This window comes from Gadus macrocephalus, chromosome 20, assembly GCF_031168955.1.
Source record: "Gadus macrocephalus chromosome 20, ASM3116895v1".
NCBI classification, from domain to species: Eukaryota; Metazoa; Chordata; class Actinopteri; order Gadiformes; family Gadidae; genus Gadus; species Gadus macrocephalus.
This window is the reverse complement of record NC_082401.1, coordinates 8140772-8163195: the sequence shown is the minus strand read 5'-3', so window position 1 is coordinate 8163195 and position 22424 is coordinate 8140772. Positions and strand designations below refer to the sequence as shown.

Genomic DNA, 22424 nt, shown 5'->3' with positions numbered 1-22424 from the left:
ATACTGTTTTTTAATAAAACACTGGTTACCACTTCACCGAAATAACGCAAAATGCATCCGAGGAATAAAGCACTTTCTCTTTTTGAAACGCACCTGGTCTTGCTATGTCTCCTGGTGACATTTAATAGGCCCCTCTATGCTGACTCAGAGCCACCCCATACACAACAGGTGCACAGGCACACAAGAGGTGTTGAAGCCAAAGCATGTGTTTGTGTTTATTTGTATGAGCCCATGTACATTCATCATTCAACTGTCTGTTTGTTTCCAGAAAGCGCTCGTGCACATTTATCTATCTCGCTCGTTTGTTGTGTTGGTGTCTCTAGGAATGCACTTGAAGCTCCTGCACCTCTTTAAGTCTGGAAGTGTGTGTCGTTCCTCGACCTTAAGGGTGGACTAGGCTCTTGTCTGGTTCCAATCAGCGGGTGTATTAGCAGCAGACTGAGGTAGATCGAGGGAGTTAAGGGGGACGACCCGGGCCACGGCCAGCAGCAAATAGCTGCTCAGCTGTTCACGGTTGCTCGTGGAGGCCTTCCCTTTTTCCCGGTACTGGGAGTTCATCGGCGGGTCCCACAGTGAGACCCTGCAGCGAAGGTTACACATGTTTATGGTGGAACATGAGTCCTCGTCGCTATCGAGACCTTAAGTACCGTGCGCAGGAAAACACAGATCCCTCGGCATGAACTCCTGCCAGTGGCAGTGGAGCAAAGTCGTCCGTCCGTCCCCCACAACACGGGAGGATTCACATGTCATTTTTCCAGCGCCGTTCATTATAACTTCTACACTATCAATCGCCGTTCCAGGTAAAACAGCAAGGCTGTAGTTTCATCCATAAAGGCCTGTGAGCGGCTTTTAAACTAAGCAAACTGGAGAAAACAGTTTCACTCCTCTGGCCACTTGATTTCATTACTTCAAAAAGGGCTTGCTGAATCCAATCTCAAACAATCTAGGGTGGGAGGTGAAACGGTTGATATTGAACTCAATAATGGAGAACTTTAATAACTTAGATTTTTTATATCAACAATCCAATAATGTCGCTTGCAGCGATACAAGCCGCAGCATCTGGAAAGAGTAATCAAAAAGGAGGAAAACACATAAACCATGTCTGTTTCAAAGTGCCAACGAGCCGTGTTGCCAAGGGAGATTTGTATCCACTTAATAAGTCTATTACCCCCAAATAATTACAGATGGTTGTCCTGCCACGGAATCTATAAAAATATAAATGGATCCATTCAGTGCACCACAGGGCCTGTGAAGAAAACAAATGTGTGAGTTCCTGATCATCAGCAGGTCAGCCCTCCACCGTCTCAAGAACCACACGGTGATACGTTACAATCAAGAGTCGGGAGCTGCTTCAGCAAACCGTCGAAAATAAACATCTACCTAGGTAGTTCTACGGGTGGCATTGGCACCGAGATGCATAAACGCCCGAGTGTATCATGATGCAAACTAAACCATGTAATAAAAGGATAACGGGAAGACCACACATACAGCCGGAGGCTCAGGCAGAACCGACGGGAGACAGGGCCCTATTCATACTCACCATGGGGAACGTGGAGAAGAACTGCAATATAAACCAGCCCTGGAGGGGAACCTCGACAAAGATTAAGTGGTCAAAGTCTTGCCATCGATGTGTCAATTCTATTACAAAAAACGTATTTTATACTGGCAAATATGAAATTGAAAAATATTGCCCTGAATGATCTGTTTCTTTATTGAGAGGTAAATTAAATACTTGGATATCAACTTAGAGTTTTAATACAATTCGAACCTGGAATGGGGAAAAATTATTTAGTTTTTTGGGGAAGCAATAAAATCATTTTTAATCAATAAAAACATTGTGTAACCGCATAATCCTTACAAAATGGTCCTGCTATACATTATAAAAACTAAGCAGGGAAAGTCACTGACAAGGAAACTGCCACATTACAAGGAGAAGGGGCTCTGAAGTCTGCTAGTGCTACCACTATTAGCGGAGGTCAGAGAGGGACCTCAATTTCAAGGAGATGACAGAGAAAAACGGATGCAGGCAGACAGACGAACAGAATACTTGAGTGTATGTGTGAGTATGTGTGCACGTGCGTGCGTGCGTGTGTGTGCCTTTGTTTGAATATGTGAGTAAGAGGAAGAGAGGGAATATATGAGAGGAAGGTGAGAGACAAGCCTTAAATTGCCTTGCTTTAATTTTCTAGTCCCCACCTTTTCCCTACCTTCCTTCCGCTACGAATTTCCTCACCACCCACTCGCATACCTACCTTCCTTCCTCCCGTCACACCTCCCACCCAAGCATCTCTCCCCTGCTCCCAATTCCCCTTCTCCACTTCCTTAATGTTGATCTTGCTGGCGTTGGAGGCTTAAGACCCCAGATCCTTGTGAGGAAGCCCTGCTCCTCGCAGCCTTTTTCTCCTCCTCACACGCTCCACACGTCTCCCTCCACATCTCCTCGCCTCCTTTCCCCAGCTTCATCCTCCTCGCCATTCTCTACTCACCCCCCTCTAGTGCCTACCCTTCCCCCATCTACTGTCTCCCCTGTGCTCATCCGCCCTCTCCTCTCCCCTGCTCTACTCTCAGCCATCTCCTCTTTCCGATCTTCCCTCCTCCCCTCCTATGCTCTCTGAACCGTACTGTCTACCGTCTTCCCCTGGACTACCCCTGCCTCTTCTCTACCCATCTCTCCTCTCCTCAATCTCTCCTCTCCCCCCTCCTCTGCTAGCCTCTGTCTCCCTGTTCCCGACCCATTCTGTGCCTCTCCCCCCTCCTCTACCACTCTCCGTCTCCCTGTTCCCGACCCATGATGCTCCTCTCCCCCCTCCTCTACCAGCATCGGTCTCCCTGTTCACGATCCATGCTGCTCCTCTCCCCGACTCTTCATTCACTATGATGAGATAATGCCCGCATCGTGTCCCTGATGAACCCATGGTTATACTAGCCTCAACAGAAGGCCTGAAACCTCTTCTCACTCACACACACACACACACACACACTCACACTCACACGCACACACAAAAGTTACCGACTCACACACGCCTCTTGTGTGATGAGTGATGTGTGTGTGTCTGTACGAGGTGCCCTCATGTGTCATGTTCAGTCAGTTATGATGATGATGATGAGGATAACTATGAAGATGATGATGAAAGTATACCCCTGTCTTGCTCAGATCAGATACTACTTTTTATAAACCCCCTGGTGGCGTCATGAGTCAGGAATGCTAAACACACCAGTAAGGTGTTTAATTATAGCAATACAAGACGTGAATACCTGGGCAGAGGAAGTGGGACAAGTGGTGTATCCTACCTGTGGGTAGGTGATTATGACTGATTCACGTATCGTCGCTGTTGACTGTTTTATTAGCGCCTTAATGGGGTTGTACTAATTACACAAGTCATTAGTGGTGCATCCAACCTGTTGGCACACGGAGGAAACACATTTTGGGATAATAAAATAATGGCATTTATGGATCCCCCAATAAACGAGTGTGGCTGCATGTGGCTGAGAGGAATGTTTATGACTTGTTGAGGTGGAATAGATTGCCTAGCAACCAGAAGGGGTTCCTGCTTTTGAAGGCTTCGGCCACTCCTTGGAGAAAGCGCAGAGGTGTTCCTGAGCTACACACCTGCTACCTGTTAACCGCACACACCCACAGAGCGAGTTGTTGCCGTTGTACAACATTCACCACAGTGCCTGGATGTGCTTGTGTTTGTGTGTTCTTGTGTTAAAAGTGTGTGTGTGTGTGTGTGTGTGTGTGTGTGGTTTAAAGGTGTGTGTGTGTGCGTGGGCGAACACCAGGTGTTAACTGTGCACCACTTTGAGCGGCCTTCGAGACCACAGGGAGGAAAAAAAGGAGCTGTATAAATGAAATCCATTTACCCAAGTGGAGCTGCTTATAAATTGAGCACAACTTTACAAGGTTATTTAGTTGAGTTGGGTTGTTCGAACCGAGATGCCATGCTGGCCCTGTTCAGCATCATCGACGGTTGAGCGCTGCAGGGGCACCGCAATAAAATGAAAAAGCCCAAAAATAAAAAACTGTCCAGGAATGGTCCGCTACAAAACAAAACAAAACAAAAGATGTGCTGAAGAAAGTGCTTGTGGGAGCAACCATTATAGCCTTGGAAAGAGAAAGAGAAAGAGAGAAGGGCTGCCACATCCCCCCCCCCCCCTCTCTCTCTCCCTCTCTCTAATACCTCTTCAATACAGTAATCATTGGCTCTGGGTTACAGTGCCGTCGAGTCACATTGCAACAGGACGCAGCAGCCAGCCCCTCAGACTTGTAACTTCACTGTCTCGCCATTTCAACACACACACACACACACACACACACACACACACACACACACACACACACACACACACACACACACACACACACACACACACACACACACACACACACACACACACACACACACACACACACACACACAAACACACCTATTGCGACAGACTGGCCACTTTGGCTGCACCCGACTTCCCACCCCCGCAGTCCCACCACACCAGACCACTCGCCCCGGAGCCCCATAAACGCTTGGTCATACACGTCGTTTCTGAATGGAGGGTGTGAGCTTCGGAGCCATGTGTGTTTTTTCTCCGTGGCTGCCTATAACATTTTGCCGAGTCCTTTGCTGTGGTTTATTTGCTGTGGCTTTTTTTTTGTTTTTGCTCTCTCTCTCTCTCCAAAAGGAATTAGCAAGCGCTCCTCGCTTCTCGCCTATACAGCGCTGAGGTGACAGATGTCTGCGTTGGACTTATTTGTCGCACTCAAATTGTTTTCTCAGTTATTTTAATAGCCGCAGTGTCTCCAAGTGGGTTGGCTCATAAGAAGCCCTATGCAAAGCGAGACATGGGTAAAACCGTCAAACCGTTTTGTCTGTCTGCGTTAACCAGGCAATGAATAAAAAACAAAAACACATCCACGATTTTGACTCCTGAAAAGGTTATGCTTTCAACGTCAGACGTTCAGATCGGGCCTAGGGATTCTGATAGCCTGTTGTCGTGGTTTCTGAGTTAATATTCATCCTCATGAGATGACACTGTTTACGTTTCAGAATAAGAGGGAATGGGAACATTTTGGGACAGCTGGAAGCTTATGCAGCAGACAGAAAAAGAAAATAGATGTAGAAGGTAGGAGAACGTAGCGCTTGGCAGAAGATGAAACCGGGGGTCACAAATCCATCCTCACATCCGCACTTTAGCTTCTAACGGTTTCATCAATGCGGCCGGGGGCTGCAGGGAACATTTTCCGATCCAACTTCTTTCAGTTTTTTGGTGCATCTGCTTCTACAGACATCGTTGAGACGCGTCTGCCCTTGAAATCAATATCACACTAAAAGTGTGCACATTGCAGCACACTAAGGGATCGGTAGCAGTTCACTTGAGGCCTCAAATCATTAGTAAGTCTGTTCGGAATAACCTTCAAGATCTTTTATTTTTTTTATCGTTTATTTTTTTTACGTAAAGGTTGGGTCCAATTAGTCTATCTTATGAGTCAGCTATCTCTCTTGAACCCACATGCAGTTCAGGCAAGCCCAAGTGGGCTCCTGACCCTCAGGTTGGGAAACAATACTCCTGACCACTCTGCTATACCAGGCATGAGCATGTAGCAGAACAGCTGCAGAATGTAGCAGAACTCGCTAGCCTCCGCTTCTGTGTTAATCAATAAGAGAAACTCCACTGGCCTTTAACACCGGGCAGAGTACAACTCACACCAGGTCTGTTTACGCCTGCGACGACGCGTGGCTCTGTGTCGCCCTTCCCTAATCACTATACATGTTGTGAAGTAATTATTTCCAGGCATTGTGGGCGCCAACACAGACGAGGGGAGGTTAATGGTTGACGTTGAAACACATCCCGTTTTGTAGCCCAGTAGAACGGCGCCTTAAGAATGAACAGACAACACGAAAACACTTCTGTATGAGTTGGCATCCCATCGCGTTGTTCGTGCCTGTTCTGGTTTACCTCATACGGTGGCTAGGTGTTCCTCCCAGAACTCCCAGAACTCTGAGCTCATGTTGATGCATGTCTGCGTCTGCGAGTGATCTAATGCATATTAGACATGGCAGGTTTTTTTGAACTTCAGATAATGAGTCATCGTGGATAACGTCAACAGTCGACAACGTTTAACGGTTGCTACAGCGATCATTAGCCCGTCAAGTCGGATCGATTTAAATGTTGTCATGCGAGTAGGTGGTCTCCCATCGGGGACGTGTCAGGACGTAGAATGGTGATATTGGATCTCCATAAAAGTGTTCACTACAGTTTAACGTATGCATCCATAAAGGGATAATGTTTCAATTTGTATACGCTGGAACACATCATTCACATGCATTTAAAACAATTTTACCAGTCAAGTGCTTTCCAAGTTTCTTTATAGATGGGGGTTGTGTCATGATCAGATGTGAATATCATGCGTCATAAGACAGAACGGAGCCACTGATTTCAAAGATGTATTATATTAATGACAGCATATTATATTAGCTTATATCATAGTATATTAGGCTAATAGCCTGTGCCTAGAGCAGTGCCGCACCTAGAGAGGGAAACCCTGATCATTCAAATTATTATTTTCAAGTGTTTAAACCACGCAAAATGGATCCAACATGGGACAATATTGGGCTGCATATATAAAACAATATAAGATTTGACAATCAATCAACAATGTGTATTCAACCATGCAAAATGTTAGTCTAGGACCCCTCTAGTTCAGAGGTTACCTATGCAGTTTTAGTACCTCATTCAAGGAGGCAGAAAGGTTTGACAAATAGGTGTAAGGCAATGTTAATTTATGCATTATTGCCCTTCTTAAACTACAATTTCCAGGAGTATAAATGTATTTATATATGTATTTATACACACATGTATATGGCATCTTACTATCGCAACTTTAACTGTGTTATAATCTCTATTCCTAACTTAATTCTTATTGAATTCAAATACCGGTGCAAGTATCGACCTTCATGACGCAGGGAGAGCTTCGGTTACAGCAAACCACAGTTTTCCAACGTTCATAACTACATTTGAAACAGGACGCAAGCCGTGGCGCCGACCTGGTGTCCTGCACGACCAATCACGGAGCGCCGAGGCGGCGTGATGTTATCCAAATAGCCCCCAGGTCAACGCGGCTTTGGAACATTCCTTCACAAGGACTGAAGACGTGGACGTTGACATGTATTCTGGCTGCCATGGTCCTTTAGCATCCCTGGGATATAATGTACACATCGATATTCAAATGGCCATGAATGTTGTTAGTTGTGAAGGGAAGTAGGACCACTATGACCTTAAACCCCCGCCAACAACATTTCCATCACAAGCGCACGCGCGCGCGCGCGCACGCACGCACGCACGCACACACACACACACACACACACACACACACACACACACACACACACACACACACACACACACACACACACACACACACACACACACACACACACACACACACACACACACACACACACACACACACACACACACACACTTCGGCAGAAAATGCTTTGTCACTTTAATCTCATCCCCTGACATTAAAATATTGTTCTAGACAGTTTATGTTATGGCTGAGGGGGATTACATCAGGCCGGCGTTGTGGAGCGACAGGGGGGATGCGGGGGATGGGGGCGGGGGTAGATGTACACCCCGGGGCAGGGCTATTGCCAGGTTGGCTCTCGGCTGTCATGTCATAGCTCTCTGTCAGAAGTGGTAGTGTTTGTTTTGGATATCGCCCTCCCCCCATACCCCGCCAGACCTCTCCAGCTGCCAGCTCCTCTTGACAATTAGTGACGTGCAAGATTTATTATTTTCGGGGGGGGGGGGGGGGGGGGCGCTTTTTTCTGTTCCAAATGCTCCGACAAGAAGAATGACACCTCTTTCATTTCATATGCTTTTGACGGAGTGCGCCGTGATGGGGATGGCTCGGCCGGATGACTCTAGGTCTGAGTAACAGAGCCCCATCTAGGGTGTAAGTTAATCCATTTCGCTGCAAAAAGAATCCCTCTCTCCCCCTCTCCCCAATACCACATCCATCATAACTCTGCACACACCCAATAAAAAAAAAAAAAAAAGCTCAGCCCCGCTAATGTGCAGAGGCATGTGTCTGCAGACAATGGAAACACGACACCCGACCTGACGCACGGACGCTGCGCTGGCACCGCGGGCCCTCATTGCTGCCGACGCGCGTATGCCGGCTCCTCAACTCTAGGGAAGACTCGGGCAGAGGATCTTGCCTTTTGACCATCAGGGAGGAGGAGAGGGTGGAAACCGTAAAATAAAATGGAATCCTAACGAAAGAGAAAAAAGAGCGCAGCGCGCTGGCTTTGTCCTGCCAGCGAGCTGCGCTCAATTTCTTCTTTTTTAAGGGCAGTGCCCCTGAGGCACCCGGGGCTGACGGTGAGGAATGCAAAGGGGATGCCAGGGTGGTGGCGTTGGCCGCAGAGGTTTCCACCGCCAACACCACACACACACACACACACACACACATACACACACACACACATAAAGAGACATAGTGCGAGAGAGAGAGGGGGAGCGAGAGACAAAGAGGAGCAGCCACATCACCCCTCTCTCTCTCCCTCCCATTCCTAGCGGTCATGAGGACAGGGGAGGGCTCTGGGGGTAGGTGGGACCTGCTAACCCTTCACACTGTTATATACTCGTATGATATATACATCCATACATTATCAAAAGGTTGAATGGATAGGCTCGTGACTGACGTTGGTTGGCTCTAACCCAGTGGTTCCAAACCTCTTTTCTGTTCGCATATCTTTGTCTTGACATTTTTCCGACCCCAATTTCTCAAATTGCCGTGCATCTGCCAGGTTGTCAATTCCATGATAACATTGAATTTGTTGCTCCGCGATGATTGAAAGGTTTGGTTATAATGTGTCAGATTTTGGGATCCTACCTGCTGTCTAATCATCCACGTTGGCATCGATATACGGCTATAATTAAGTCTTAATTCCGCACTGTAGAGATTAAATGATTTGAAGTAGAGATTTGTCTGTGTCGTGACTTGCACGTGGCTTGCTCTGTTTGATCTTCTTTCTAAAGAACACACAGTATCACAAATGCATCTTACACATATACACACATCACTTAGCACAGACCCATGTGTACAACTATAAGTAAATATAGTAGTGGTGTTTTACAAGCACTGGGGAGCAGTAAGGACATTTAGCTGGCGCCGAATGTCAATCTTCCCCTCCTTCCCCTCCCCTCAGACGTGACGTCCCACTGCACTTCCAAACGCAGTAGAACATGAATCTCTACCCAGGTACATGCCGCATAATAACATCTCTTCGGGGATATCGCAGTTATATAGGTATATATATTCCTCGTCTAATTGCGCCTGACACTGTGTATAGACAAACATTCAGAGAGAAGGAAGCAGTTCACTCCCCCCCCCCCCCGCATAACGTCTCTAACCACCGTCCAACTGCTTCCAACAATAAACTTTTCACAGAGTCTTTTTTTTTATTATTATTTATTGTTCTTTCTCCTCATCTCCTCCCATCCTCGTAAAAAGTTTAGTTTGGCATACGAGGCGAGGTGGACCCTCTGAACCCGGATTGGCCTGTGCCCCTTTTCAGGTCACTTCCTGTCCATGTTGAGCGCTGACGTTAGTAGTGGGGCGGACCAAGCCGTCACAGGATGGGCTGGTCCGCCGGGCGTACACCAACACACCTCATCTTCTGACCTTTCCCCAGTCGACCTTTCGGGGGTTATCAAAGTAGCGTGTAGCCGGTGAGGTCACGGCATGGAGCCGATGGCTGGAGTGATGATGGTTGAATGATGTCACGCCGGCCCCAGGTCAACAGGGGACATGGGATCCAAAGGATTTGGACGGAAAGTGCAGCCAATTAAAGTGCAAAGTGTGGCGGGATTAAAAACGCAATGAACTCATTAAAATGCGATAATTTGGAGGGCCGGAGGCAGCACGGTAAGCTGTAGAATTAGGTAACCTATGAGAAATCTTTGATCCAACAGCGTGTTTACTGTGATCACTATAGCAACGGTTGCACCATGCATGAAACAAAATCTGTAGGTCCGAGGCCAAGAGAAAGATTTGGGGTTAAGAAGCAGCACATTCCAGAATAAATACATTACCCGTGAGGCTCATTACCCAGGAGGCTTGTTGTAAGTCAGCATGGTCTCTCTCTCTCGCATAGCATTTCAAGAAGTGAGGTGTCCGTTCTAATATGTCCATAAACAGTTTAGTGTCCAATAAGTAATCTGGTGGTCCTGTACAGCTAAACTGGTAGAGCATGTCATTATTGAGTTTCACACTTGGGCCACCCACGCTAGGAATGTACATGTCCTTACACTGTACTGTGAGATGCTGTGGTAGAAACTGCCACTGAAAGGCATTCATGATTTTGTGTTGTTTACTTGGTATCAGACCTCGTGACAATCATTTGAAGATTTGCAGTGAGATCCTTCTGAGCAGCGGAGTGCGTCTGCAGCACTTTCAGAGGAGACGCGGACTAGCTTTTTAATGTTACAGTCGCTGTGCTGATCTCATCCTTTCCCTCCGACACTGTGGCTTTACCTTGCAATTTCACAGAACGTCACGTCACAACGCTAAACAGTATAATTACAAGGTAATTACTCGCATTACATCAAGACCACTGTGTAATTGAAGTAGAACCAGAATAAGGGCAACTAAATAAGCTTTCCAAACCTTATCACAACATTAGCACCCTAATTAGATTTACTGTAACCCAATCCTCTGCGCTGTTTTGTTTCCATTTACCACAATTGCACACAACTACTTTAAGTACACCCCGACCACCATCCCCCTTCCCCCACCCCCTCTTCCAAACCGCAAACCCAACCCCCACCGAACCCTTGTGCATCTGCTCAGCTGCAAAACGCTGCACCTCAATTCACAAGGATACAATAACAAAAGTTATTTTTGCTAAATGTAAACATCCTGCACCACGCAATCAATTCCTGCTCCTGTGCTATGATGAAATTAGATGGAGATTTGCCTCCTGAGGTCTGCGTGGGACGCTGTGAGCCTGCAAGAGCAAAAGGCAAGTATCATCTTCACCATCATCACCATCCTCATTCTAGGCTTCTTCACACTAGCAACACAATCACAGGGATAAATGCTTCTCCTTCTACTTGGCCTGTTTAAAAAAATAATAAATGGATAAATCGTGGACTTCCTCTGTAAACGTTTTTCGATGACTCATAAATTATAAACGTGATTTGTGATTTCAGGAATCCTCCGGCGCTCTGCAGACGTCATTAGCCAAACAGAGGAAAACGATGGGAGGAATCAAAACAGGAGAGACAAGACATGAGGAGAGGGAAGGAGCTGGAGTGGGGCCCCCGGGCCCGAGGGTACCACGGGGACCTCTGTGTTTGGCTCCTACACTGCTGGCTTCACAGATTGCACCTGAGTACACAGATTTACACACACTGCTCCGGCTAGTGAGGCTGAAACTGGAATATCCAACGCACTGCCTCCTTACATCACCACAGCTGGGGCGGATATACGGAGAAACTGGGACACACACACACACACACACACACACACACACACACACACACACACACACACACACACACACACACACACACACACACACACACACACACACACACACACACACACACACACACACACACCGCTTTGAGTAAAATCAAATCAATGAATATAATCACCTTTTTGATGGGGTGTGCATGTGTGTGAAACACTCACACACTACCAGGGCCCTTGGTTATAGATTTCCAAGGCTCCCCAACATTTTTGAGTTCTCTTTTCAGCTCAAATATAATACTTTTGAGCCCAACCGGCATCTGCTTTCCCACACATAATAATGTGAACCCTCTTGGTAACAGGCCACCCTAAGTGGTTAGGAGCAGTTCACTTGCATGGGGTTGAATCAGGAGGAAGTCTGTTCATATATAGCAGGCCTTGAAGGGACCATTCAAACCTTTTGCCAGCATACGTCTATAGATCATAAGACTCCCTCTATGCATAGCAGGTGACCTTGATTGAGGTCAAGACCCTTAAGGAGGGCACACATCCGGGTTCCACACAATAACCATAAGAGAGCCTGAAACGCCCTGATGCTGGGGCTCTCGGAGACCCCTCCGGCATTCCCTGTTGCTCCGACCTCCATCAGATAGAGCCTGATGCCAGGGGCCCCGAGTCATGCCTTTCCAACAGGGGAACCAGCACCTGCTGCTTCTTATTTCGGTTGTCATCCAGCCCGGTGGACAGGGAGCCAAAGCCGGCCTGTTAGTTTGGTTTATTTTGGGATTGCCTCAGGACGGTCGACCTCTGAGCCATTGCTTACGTTTTTTTCCGGACGTCGGTGAAGTGAAGCGCTCTTTTGTTGAGCGAGGCGGCGTCTGGCTGCCATCACAATCAGACACGTCGGTTTAAACTTGTGAAAATATTGCTTGAGTCCTCTAAAGGCAATGTTTTTATAGCAGTTTGGTGGTTTTGACAAGGGGCTGTGAAAAAAGGTGATCAAGAGGAAAGACACGAAACTGTACTTTGCAGCTGTCAGCACTAAAAGTCTCAGCCACTTCCAAACGCCCGCAATACCTATCAATAGGGACGAGAAATGGACAAGGACTCTCCACCGTCATAGTGACAGGGTATTTTTCGCATTATTTCTTGGAACTTAAAAAAATAAATATATATATACACTGAAATAAGAAATATGGAAGGGGAGACCCATAGGAGTCTAGAACTGGTGTTTAAAAAGTTTCACCTGTTGGAGGTTGAAATGCATCTGGTCCATTACGACAAGGGGTAATCTAAATGTGCTTTGACTCAGCGCATAAACAACACAGTGCTTATATTGCAGCCTGCTTTGCTGTCTCGTAAACTAGCCAATCAGCGGGGCGCTTTTCCGTAATCACATCGGGAAAGTCTATCGTCGATTTGGCAGCGCTTATGTAAACACTAAATGATTGGACTGAGGGCCTCTAACCCTGACATCCTTGGTTCCCCGCAAAGATGCTTTACACCTGCAGAATGTCAAATGAGTTGCAGTCGGGTTAGCCGTTAGCCTCATGTGTTGCTTTGTTGTGAATACCCTATGAACGTTTGCCATTTTGGAGTGGATGTTAGTGGTATATGACACTTCACATTAACACCAACAATCAAGAAACATTACTACATGAAAAGTTGATTAAAAGCTATCTTTCTAGATAGTTGAAGAATCCCTAACTGTACCATTTTGAACATATGTCCAACAGGTCTTAAGATTTTCTTTTTTTATTCGAGAAAACGCGGGAGGAATTCAATAGGAAGCAAAGGATAATACTCAGGGGTGTGAAGTTATGGTTTAATAATAATCAAATTTCATAAACACACAAGATTATACTTAACATTGTAACGCAATCAGCTCCGATCCGCAGCTGAGCAGAAAGAATGTGAGACAGACACGAGAGGATTCAATTCCAGCTTTCTAGCCAAGATGGTGAAAAAATATGGTATTTATACACAGACATAAGTTAAACGACGCCACAAACGACCACATAGGTGTCTAACGTGTGAGCTTTAATTACATGTCACTATTGTTCCACGTCGAGCCAGACCTTGCACTTCCTGCTCATCTTAGCTTCAGCAGGATGTAAAGGAAGACTGGTGCCATATTTTTGTAACGTATAATTAAACAAAACCAAAAGATAAATCCCCAAGACGATTGCAAGTACACAATACCACGCTATCCATCCATAGAATAATAATAGCACTGCAAATAAAAAGGCCAGTGTCACGTCTGTAATGACACTGTTTACCTAAAACCCTCCAAACGGGGAGGCCTTGGAGAAAACAAGGTCTCTGGTTCTAAAATAGGCGAACGAGACAATGGGACCTTGACGGGGGCCCAAGCTTTGCTTACCTGTTGCCATGGACACGGAGCAGGAAGCAGCCTCCAGTCTGCGGGATCGCTCCCAGTGCGACCATTCAGCCTAATTTTCTGTTGATAATTGGTTATCTTGTAAAAGCTAACTGTTAATCTGGTAGAACAATATTGGTCTCATTGTTGCCCGGGTCCCGCCGCCGTCTGCAGTGGACCAATGGCTTTTGCAGAAGCTTGAAGAATTGACCCTGATGAGAACACGCTTCCTGTCTGTTTCAACATCAACCGGACAGCCTGTCCAAAAGCCACAGGGATGATTGGTTGGACTTTTCTCTTTTGGAAAAATATATCAGAGTGAGGGGGGAAACATATAACTGAGGGCAAGTGGAGCTCTATGGGGATTACCTCAACACTTAATATTCCCTTAACTTTAACATTTGTTGGAGGGTTTTATTATTATTATTATTATGACTGACTTCCCAAAAGCAATAAATGGTCACTGGTCTGAAAAGGGCTGTACATTGCATTCCATTTATCATTAATTTCTGCCTTCATTATACAAAGGTTCAAATGAATGGAATTCGGACACGGCATTCCTATGTTCCGAAACATGTTTTTGACACCCATCCCTTAGGGTTTTCCTTCCGATCCTGCCTTCTAACTTTCTAATATTGTCAGGACCCACGTTGTTTTCTTTTTCTTGTAAATGTATATTTGTTTGTTGCACAGCTTTTCTTGCTAACTGAAGCCAACAGAGCGTCATTCCACTGCAGGTACAACGCCAGGGTCATCCCAGATGTTCCTTGTTACTCAGTACAGTTTAAGGAGCTGACCTACTTTGCAGCATCTCCTTGCTAAAGTTGCCGGGATGCAGTTACACAGAGAACTTTAGCTGGGTATAATGCTTTAGGGATTATCGTAAGACTTTAACCCGAATCGAAGTAATGCAGCTGTAATCAAAAAAAGGAGCTCTTATTGCCTTGAACCAAATGAAAGACAGTTTGAATAAAATGCAAGCGTTGGCTAAGAACACAGCTGAAAGTCCTTATAGAGATAGAGACTTAATCTTCGGACAGATGTAAAGAGTTTCTGCAGCATTCCGGGTACGTCTTATTCGATGCAAAGCATTTGGTAGATACTGCTTCGCGAGCACTTCTCCAGCCAATAATAACAATCAGCCGATAGTTCTAACATAACACAGTTCAGCGGATTTAGCAGAACATTTTCTGCATTTCATCAACTGGAACTACGTTACTGTACTATCAGTTAGGATAGGATACAATAAGCTTTAAAACTAGTTTAAAATACATATATATATATATATATATATATATACACATAAATAATACAACAACAATATCGAAATAAAACCAAAATAACAATTTAACCATTATTCAGAGGGTTCCCAAAAGACTGCGGAACGGGCTTGAGATTTTCACACACTTAAGCCCCCGGGGCGGCCTGGCCCTGTCACTCGCCATCTTGTCCGGGGTGTTGAGAGGCCCGTGCTTCTGGTTTCCAAAATAAGTCATCAACAGGACTCCCTCTGTGGGCCCAGACAATGTGGGGGCCGCTGGGAGCCTCCAGTTCTCACATTAAGGCCTGCAAACAGCTGAGGACAACCGCGACAGGCTCAGCCTCGGCCCGACTATAGCACTTTAAAAAGGGGAACGTCCGACCCTTAAAGCGCTTGAAAACCATGAACACCCCAACGGGCCAAGGCGAGTACAGTACATGTTGTTCTCGGAGAATACTCTCCCCTCCGCCCCCCCACCCCAATGTCCCAATGTCCTCCCCTCCACCGCAACCTCAAACCCCTTTAGCCCAATCCATCACAAAGATGCCATGGCTACTACCCCATGCCCCCGTCCCGTTCTCATGGCGATGGGAGTATTGGGTAAGATTGGGTTGCAACGCCAGCCAGTATCTCGCATGATGTCACTCACATTATGCACTGCACTTGGCAACGAGTATTGGACCTGGGTCCGGGAGATGTTCGCTTAATATCTCAGAGGTATAACGCCATTTATTTATTTTCCCCTATCCTGCAGAGAACAAGAGAGTGTAGTATTCGTCTTCTGTGTAAATGTGGCTCTCATCTGCAAACGTTTCACAGCTTTTTTTTCAGGAACCAGTGGACAAATTGACCCGAGATTATGCATTCATTTGAGTTTTGCAGCAGTGGATCACATGCGGTTTTAATGGGAGTGCTGGTGTGCCAGTCCAAACACACTGAGATATCATGATACATGAAATGAGCCAACAGGGGGATAATGACGTTTTGTGAAACCTAATTCTATCAGCTGCACCCGCCCTGGTCAAAATGACGACAGGAGTTCAACCCACACAAAAATCACATTCCCCACCCTGTGAGTGCTTTCCTATTGACTACCACATCTCTTTACGAAGACAAAACGAGTCAGAAATCATTATTTTTAACACTTTGGTCGCATTAAGAGGGCATTTTCTTTTCAAGTGTGGTCTGAATACAATTGTGTTGCTTTTGGAGCCGGGCTTTCTGAATCACACAACCACGGCTGTGGAACAATCCAGCCGCCAAATGCCAGTTGTCATTAGAACAGAACCAAACAATGTGCGATCCTCATTAAAAAAAAAAGGGAAAGGTCCAATACGTCTATGTGATGGCGGTTCAGCCAGATACTTAGGTTACCGCCATAATCACAGTTACGGAGGATGCCTCTTCATTCAAGCCTGGTATAGGCTTGTTCCCTTGTGCCTCACTGATTACCAGACCCAAGAGAGAAGGGGAGAGGGAGTGGGACAGACGGAGAGAGGAGAGAATTTAGTTATAAAATTAAGAAAGGGTAGGGTAAGAAATATAAATACAGACAGATGTGGAAAAAGAAAGGCAGCATAGGGGAAGGTGGAAGAGAGGAAGAGAGTGAAAGGGGAAGAGGTGGATGGGAGAGGTGCTACTCTTCCCCTCCACCTCCTTGACTTTCTCTTCTTCTTCTTTCCTGCAAGAAGGTGAAGGAAATTCTCTCTCTCTCTCTCTCTCTCTCTCTCTCTCTCTCTCTCTCTCTCTCTCTCTCTCTCTCTCTCTCTCTCTCTCTCTCTCTCTCTCTCTCTCTCTCTCTCTCTCTCTCTCTCTCTCTCTCTCTCTCTCTCTCTCTCTCTCTCTCTCTCTCTCATATCACCGTCCGGGATGCGCAGGCCCCAGTGAGAAGGGTGGGGTGGAGGGCTTCGAGGGGTGAAGCACTTCTCCTCACCTAATTTTAGGGCCTCGGGAATCACAAACACACACACTTTTCCAGATGGCTCCTCAATCACCCCGAGCCCCCACCCATCCCCCCAAGCCCCTTAGCTAGCTTCCGCTGCCCAACCCCGACCCAGTGCGACCCATCTGGAGGAGCTACCAGCAGCCTCCGTCTGCTGCTGGAACCTGGGAACCCCATTCCAGCAGTCCCCCTCGCTCCGGGGCCAATTTGTGAGGTGTTTTTTTTTTTTTTGCCGGAAATCCCTCTCCTGCCCTTTCCTGCCTTCCGCCAGCCCCCCTGACTCCCTGCCCCCCCACCCCCATTCCACCTCCACATAGACACATTCAACCCCCGGCCCTCCTGTGCAGGATAATTGTTTTATGGTGAGGGAGGGGGGGGTGTGCGTGCGTGCGTGCGTGCGTGCGTGCGTGCGTGCGTGCGTGCGTGCGTGCGTGCGTGCGTGCGTGCGTGCGTGCGTGCGTGCGTGCGTGCGTGCGTGCGTGCGTTGGGGAGGTCTAGCAGGGTCTTAACTCTCTGTTGGCCTAGGGTGTTGAAAGGGGAATGTGTGTCTGCGTGTCGTCTGCTGTGTCTGTCTTTTGGCATTTCTCGAGTTGAGCCTATCTACCCGTCTGTCTGCAAGCCTGCCTATCTGTCTATCTCTGTACGAAACGTGTTCAGTCTGCACGTGGACACCATCTGTGTTCTACTCTCAGAAGCTCTCCCAGTGCTCAGAGTGTACATGTGTTTCACCTCATCGCTCACCCGGGGAAAAGACACAGACAGTCTGGACTGAAGGGATGAACACGCACATATCGGGGCATACAGCGGTGAACTCTGCTCTATTGCCGTGATTCAGACCTGGGTGATTTATGCACGGACAGCAATCCAATCCATTCACTGTTATCTTTGGATGCTTGGCATTGTCGCTGTTACAGTATTGTCCAACATCGTTCAAACTGGTGTGCGGGTCTGTATGAGCTGTACCACAAATCAATTGGGTTCCCTGTTGATTTTCTAGCTCAAGTAAGACTGAGCCTTTTCTTGATGCACTTCTATAACTTATCCATTAGCTTCTACATTATGGTGTCTACGATGATCCCTGCCCTTCATGTGGGTTGAGATAAAACTGCGCCATGCCTCCACCAGGGTGAGATATTAACGATGTCCACATACAATCTTTTCCCGCAATAAATGAGGGCGCTTTCACATCTGAGTAGTTTGATCTGTCCAAATGGAAACCATGGAGCATGGCCTCTGATAGTCCGGTTTGTTTGAAGTGGTAGTGAACGCTGATCATAACTCTGGTGTGGACCCAACAAATGGACCATGGTCTGATTTCAAATGGATGTCTCGGTCAGCCTTGAAGTGAACTAAGGTTTGGTTCGCTTTATGTATGAACTTGAAAGATACAGTAGTGATTGGACTAATCTCCAACAACCTTGAGACAGCCTATCTAAATCAAATTAAGATGCTGACATCATGGTGCAATGACAACAGCCTTGAACTAAACATTGCAAAAAACCAAGGAATTGGCGGTTGACTTCAGAAGGGATAAGCAGAGGCTATATCATGCACCGAACATCCATGGTGCACTGGTGGAGACAGTGAGCCACTTAAATATCTTGGAGTAGTCATCTCTGAGGACCTTTCAGGGACATCACAGAACTCCAACCTGGTGAAAAAGCAAGCGTCTGTACCATCTTAGAAAGCTGAACAAATTCAGAATATCCAAAGAGCTGCAGAAAACATTCTACTCAGCAACAATATAGTCTGTAATTTCTGAAAATATCAAAACCTGGTACGGAAATAGCAACTCTCAGGATAAGAAGGCCTTGCATAGAGTTATCAGGTGTGCAGAGAAAATCACCAAAACTGCACTCCCCGGACTTCGGGACATCTACACTAGGCGTTGCCTGTCAAGGGCAAATACAATTTTAAAGGACCGTCATCACCCTGGCCATAACATTTTTCAATGGTTGCCCTCTGGAAAGTGGCTTCGATCTTAAAAGGCCAGAAAAGAAAGACTGAGAAGAAGTTTTTTCCCCAAGCCATACGGACAATGAATGCATAATTCCCCCCTCTTAATAATAATTATTTTTTATTTATTTAATCCCCACCCCCCTTCTCTTTTTTTTATTTTCCCTATCTCCTTACTTTTCTATTATTAAACTTTGCACAGCTGGAGTTGCAGTCATAATCCCCATTTCACTTATTTTTGTTCCACAAATTACGCATGTGACAAATAAATTCTTGAATCTTGAATACAGGAAAAAAACAGAACAATGTGTCAAGCCAGCACGGTTTTATAACTCTGGATGACATGAATCAACATAAATCGTACAGACATGCTTACATAAATGCAGATGAAAAGCCATGATTCGCAGTAAAACCAACAGTGCTGCTCAACGTGTGAACATCGGCGTTAAATCTGGCGAATAGCAGCAACAGATTTACATCATTGTAGAGTTCGATACATTTTCTTTTTCATTACCAGAGTGATTCGACATGTTGCTCGTCTAATGCCATACTTTTAATAAACACCATCACATCTGAACCAGAAGACAGCTAGCAATGTATTTGGCACTTCCCACTGGACAGGCTTAACCGAAAACCCGGAACAGCTTAATCTTCACAGCATTACACACTGACCAACCTTTTTGACCAAATGACGATGCTGATAGGTCCCGGGTAATTTTTTTGGAGACGTCCTCTTTTAAATATCCAAGTGTGAACACAAACCAAACCAGGACAACATTTAACAAATGAGTCTCCGGTTCAGACCGAACTATTAACCAAACTATGGGTGTGAATGCGCCCTAAATGGTTTGTTCTTCTTTCACAGTGTGGACCCAAAAAAGTTCAGTGCTGCCTTGTTCAATCTCTCATACATGCATGGTCAGTATATACAGTATGTAGGTACTCTTTGAGAGCTGTAAAGAGTAAGTAGAGATGATAGCCATATTTTAACAACTCACAAAAACAGCTGCATTTTGCATTCATTCGTGGGGAAGCTAGCAAAGTTTGGGCAAAATCCTAGTCTTCAATCTGACATACAGCACTTGCAACGTATATTCAGACTTTGGTGTGATTGAATATAGACAAGATGGGCTATAAGAAAGATAAAACAAAAAACAACAATCCGTTTCCAATGGTCTTTTCTTCTTTTTGCTCTCCTCAAACTGTGTCTAAGAGTATTGCAGATCCCAATACACGAGCGAGTGCACAAGAAAACTGCTAATTGAGTGTGCACACAGACGTGCTCTCTCACACGTGTACTCCCTTTCTCACGCCCACACACATGCACGCCCTGGGCGCGCGAGCGCACGCGCACGCACACGCACACAACACACACCCCACTTTGCATGCTTGGATATCTCAGCCAATTTATCGGGGCTTGCAGGGGCTCAGGGAGACCTCTCAGTTTCCAGCAGCTGAGAAGGACTTTCCAGTGTGATGGCATCGGTCTGCAGAGCAGGAACAGGGTCAGAGAAAGACTCCAAGAACCCCTGCCCTGCCCCCCCCCCCCTCGCCAGCTGGGAGAACCCAGGGCCTCGTATACACGCACCCAGGTGTTGGTGGAAGATTTGAACCCCCCCCATCTTATCTAGCTTATGTTCACCCCTCCACTCACCACCCTCCCAACCACTCCTTCTCACCCGTCCCCTCTGCTCCTCTCCCTCTCCCCTTGTCACCTCCCCTCCCCGCCTCCTCGCTCCTCCCTCACTGCTCTGGAGGCCAGAGGCAAAGCGGTGGTTCAAGTGGAATTAGCCTGCGGTGCTGTTTACGCATCCACATGACACAGGATACAAATACGATGTGTAAACAGTATCTATATGCATCCCTCATACGCATTGATTTGCTGTGCTCCTAAGGTTTAAGCCTTAACGGTTTATGAACGCAAGGGTTTCTGTATCCCCTTTATGTATGCAGACCACCAATGTATTAAACTAACCCTTTTTTTTTTTTACCACTGCATGCCTTTAAAACATGGAGAAGAGTTGATTATCTTGCCTGTGTCTTTTTAACCATCCAGCTCTGTCCAATGTATAAACACAACGCATCCACGCACACTATCTGTACGCTCCCCATCTCACCTGGAACGCGACAACCATCAGTGTGTTTATCTCTCCCTACGCCCCCCTCGCTGTATACTATTCCGGTCCATTAAGTGTATGTCTCAGCTAGGATTCACCTCTGCTCCAGTTCTTCTTCCAAGGTTCATTAAAACCAATGGTTCCCCCGGTTTCCGGTTCTTCCGGTACTTCTGTTTCTGGTTTTGCTGGTGCTGTGAGGAACGCTTGTTCGCTCACATTATGATTGGACAGGAAACAAATCAGATTTCCTCAGGACGAACAACAACTATGAGAAGCGACAGGAGCAGTCGAGGAAACAACATGCGTGAGAGGAAACGAGTGGGAGAGAGAGAGAGAGAGAGAGAGAGAGAGAGAGAGAGAGAGAGAGAGAGAGAGAGAGAGAGAGAGAGAGAGAGAGGTGAGGAAAAAGAAAGAAAGAAAGAAAGAAAGAAAGAAAGAAAGAAAGAAAGAAGAAAGAAAGAAAGAAAGAAAGAAAGAAAGAAAGAAAGAAAGAAAGAACAGAGAAATTTAACGGGAGAAGGGGAGAAAACAAGGGATAGAGAGGGAGAGAGGAATAAGAGTGGGAAGCAAAGAAGGGGGAGGGAGAGAAAAAGAGAGATAGTGGGGAAGATGGAGGGAGAGTGGGGGTGGGGTGGGAAGCAGAGGAGAAGGGGGGGGGAGGAAGGACAGAGAGGGGACAGAGCAAGGAGGAAGGGCGACTATAAATACCACTGTGTGTGCTTTCGTATTCACGCCTGTGTTTGCAGTTAAATATGCGCTCCGGAGCGGGGATAGGGAACACATTGCCTCAGGGTATATAAGGAGACGTTCAGCACGGCGTGCCGAGCCACCACCACCGCGGGTCTGGAGCCCAGAGCGGCCGCGGCGACTCGTAGCCTGGGGCTGGGCCACGAGGGAATCAGGGTAATGAGAAAAGTTCAACCAGAGTACAACTTCCCTGATTTCTATCTGAGCTCTGCAGCACAAAGGTAGACAGGGTTCACACACAGTGGTGAGGGTGCGTGTGTATGTTCTTGTGATGGAGTGTGTGTGTGCGTGCGTGCGTGCGTGCGTGCGTGCGAGGGTCTGTGTATCTTCGTGTGTGTGTGTGTGTGTGTGTGTGTGTGTGTGTGTGTGTGTGTGTGTGTGTGTGTGTGTGTGTGTGTGTGTGTGTGTGTGTGTGTGTTTGACGTCGGGGAGGACTGAGAGGTGACAGGTTCAAAAGTTCAGGCTCTGCTTCAGACTCACTTTGCATGTGACCATTCACCATTCAGTGCACCCTGATACTCAGAGAGTTGTCGTCGGGGGAC

The 22424-nt window shown here is 46.6% G+C and overlaps 1 long non-coding RNA gene across 2 annotated transcripts in view; it reads right to left on the bottom strand.

The window, feature by feature from the left end:
• Positions 1–9446: 9446 nt before the first annotated feature.
• Positions 9447–22424, bottom strand: part of LOC132449117 (uncharacterized) — a 37415-nt gene continuing 24437 nt past the window's right edge. Inside the window, exon 3 of one of the 2 annotated variants that reach the window (XR_009523515.1) lies at positions 9447–9761. This is a non-coding gene — a long non-coding RNA (uncharacterized LOC132449117). Of the gene's footprint in view, positions 9762–10842; positions 11013–22424 lie in introns of those variants that run through there. The other variant, XR_009523516.1, reaches the window with a different exon arrangement.